Genomic DNA, 3,388 nt, shown 5'->3' on the forward strand with positions numbered 1-3,388 from the left:
TATTATATATATTTTATAAGTTTTTTATTTTCTTTTTTGTTTTATTTATAAAATATTTTAACTAGATTGGTAAAAGGAACATAGTGCACTTATATACATCAACTTAACTGAAAATTTTAACCTTGTTAGTGCTAAAGGATGAAAGATGTAACGAGTTTTCCAAATAAAGGATTGTGACTGTAATTATTGAAGTTAAAGGTCATCCATTGCAATTCGATACAAACATAAAGAATGAAAAGTGTAATTTACCCTATTTTAAATGTATATAATAAAACAAAAATCAAATATGTATTTAGTTTTAAAAAATTACTAAGAAAAGCAACATAAAAAACCTATTGGAGTATACGTGTAGACACAGTCTAAAAATTACTAAGAAAAGCAACATAAAAAACAATCAACCATTTCCAGATCTTCAGCTGAAGTTGAATATAGAGATATGTGTGTTGCTGCTTGTGAGATTATCTGGATTAAAAATATGTTAAGTGAGCTAGATATTCAAGTTAGTTTACCTATTAATTTGTTTTGTGATAATTACGTTGCAATGTCAGTTGAAGCTAACTTAGTGTTCCATGATCGAACCAAACATTTTGAATTGGATTTATATTTCCTTAGAGATTACATTTCGAAAGGTGTTATTAGGTGTGTTAGTGTTCAATCTAAAGTCTAAACGACAATTAGCTAATATGTTTACCAAAGGTGGACTGATTAAAGATCATCATTATCTGTGTAATGAGCTGCATATGTTTAAACCATTTAATAATGGAATTGAGAGGGGGTGTTGAAAATATATAGTTTTGTAATGTAACATAACAATTCCATTATTTATCTCATATCTAATTATTTTTTATTTGGTTACATATAGGCTTGAGCATTAGTCATCATGTGAGATGCAACAAATGGGCTTGTGAGATGGACATAGCATTGAATCAGTTACAAGGTTACAAGACTCAGTGTTATAATTGAATATAACAAACCCGGGTGAATCGGGTATTCAAGCTAAGTCTGTAACACCCCGTGTTTTCAAAAGTCAAAGTCAAAGTCAAGATTGAGGTCAAAAGAGGAAAAGATCGCTAATTGTGATCTGCCACTCCTTGCTCAATCCCTAATTTGACTTCTTTGATTGTAGTTAGTCTATTTCATGTTTTGATTTAGTTGTATTATGTGGAGTAAGTGTTATTAATCAAAGAAATCTAATGTCCATCGATACGAAACGCTTTACGACTTTGAATAGTAGGAAGTAACTATGCGATAAAGCCAACCAATCAACAATCAAGCTAGTCAAATCATCATCAAACTCGAAACTCGAATTATGCAACCTTGGTGTTATTAATACGTGTGTGTGTGTGTCTTATGTGTTACCTGTGCGTGTTTACTTTATGTTATGTGTGATGATCAATCGAATCGAAACTCGAAACTCAATCGCAATCAAATCGAAATCGAATATGAAATATAGATGCTTGTATGTAGATATAGTGGTTGGGACTAAAAGTAATTTAAATAGGAAACTCTATCGTATTCGTATCGTCTTCAATCGAAATCGAAATATCAGAAATCGTCGCACCAAACGCTCAAAACAGGCAGCTGAATGATCAGGCTCTTAGCCGATCGAACAGCCCAGCCGATCTGACGGACTGTCTGATCGGACAGGCTGTCCGATCCGGATGCCTGGCCGATCGGCCAGCCCTTTCCTCTTTTGGAAGCCTATAAATACCCCTATCATTGTCATCTTTACCACTTTTGGAAAGCTCTGACCGACCAGCTCGTGCTCTCACCCTTTTTCTCAGATTTCTCTCAATTCTGGTAAGATCTCATCCTAAATCTTGTACTTTCTTGATCTATACACACTCCTACACATTTCTATCTTTTGAATCTTGACTTTTAACCGTGAAATCATCAAGATTCAAGTGTTCTAGGATGATGTCATCATGGTGTTCTTGAAGAAATTCATGTTTTGGCCTCAATCCACCAAAAATAACTTGGATCTAACCGATTTCCACATAAAGGAACAAAGATCTATCATAGATCTAAACATTTACACGGTGTAAAGGATTGAAAGATGAATTTTCCAACTTTCTTTCAACTCTTTTACACTCAATGCCTTCAAAACCAATAGAGACGAGGTTAAGCCGACTTACTAATCATTCTAGTAATTGTGCGGTTCAAGATTCAGTTTCTATCCACGAGGTTCACCGATTTCGGGTTACACGTTAAACCCCGTTCCGAACCGTTCACCGACCGGACTTGGGTGATTCCTGTCCGAGCAGGAGAAACAAGTAAGGACGGAGGTTCTATGGTTCAACTCGTTGTCAAAATACCTCGATATAACGACAAACAGAATTAGAACAGCCAAGTGTTAGACTATCAAGCCGACCAGGTCAGGATGCGGACCGATCGGACAGGCTGCCCGAACGGACAGACCAGCCGATCGAATAAGTCAGCCGATCGACCAGGCCAGCCGATCGGCAAGCACATGGCCCCACACTTTGACAATTTCATGAAGTCTAGTATTGAATGAAATGCTGTACGATCGGACTACTGTCTGATTGAATTACTCTTCGGATCATGAGATACTATGTTTCAACACTCAATCGATTTTCAACTTGTTCGACGCATTGGAGTGCCACCCGATCGAAATTGCCGTCCGACCAGGTGACACCCTGCTGAGGACTTGTTACTGAAGTACCTAACCGATCGGTTAAACCGGCCGATCGAACGGTCTGTTCGATCGATCGACCTGAAAGGTAAGGACACTTCAATGTTTTCAAATACTACAACGAAAATTTCAAAAGGTAAACCATCATACACAAACACATCTTACTCAAGAAAAGAAATAATCCACTCGAACAGCCCATCCGAACGGACTTACCAACCGACTGGACAGGCTGTCCGAATGGACTGTTAATCAAACGGTTAAGCCGACCGACCGGACCTACCGCCCGATCGACTAAGTTGTCCGATTCTCCAACACTTGTTTCCATTTTACGCGTTACTCATCATTATGCTATCGAACTATTCAGGCTAGCCCTACTCTGAGGCACTCCCTTCAATCCATCAACTGGTGTGAGTATACTCGAACCCTTTTTGCTTTAGCACTTTTGGGTGTTACATACGTCACTTATCTAAATCACAATCGAACACACTACTCAATCATTTTAAAACGCTAACCGTTCTGCATGTATTACGTGACTAAATGATTGCTTGTTGTTATGTTTACACATGGAATGCTGTCTACCTGCCTTAACGACGATAGTACTATAGTTTGGACTCAGCACCCGTTCACCCGGGGGTTGTTAAGGACCATTACTTGCATGGATTACGGTGGTAATCATGTATTGCGAACTGCCTCGGGCAGTCAACCCGCAGTCACTGGTATCGATAGATCCATGTC

Source organism: Helianthus annuus, chromosome 4 (genome assembly GCF_002127325.2).
Source record: "Helianthus annuus cultivar XRQ/B chromosome 4, HanXRQr2.0-SUNRISE, whole genome shotgun sequence".
Lineage (NCBI taxonomy): Eukaryota > Viridiplantae > Streptophyta > Magnoliopsida > Asterales > Asteraceae > Helianthus > Helianthus annuus.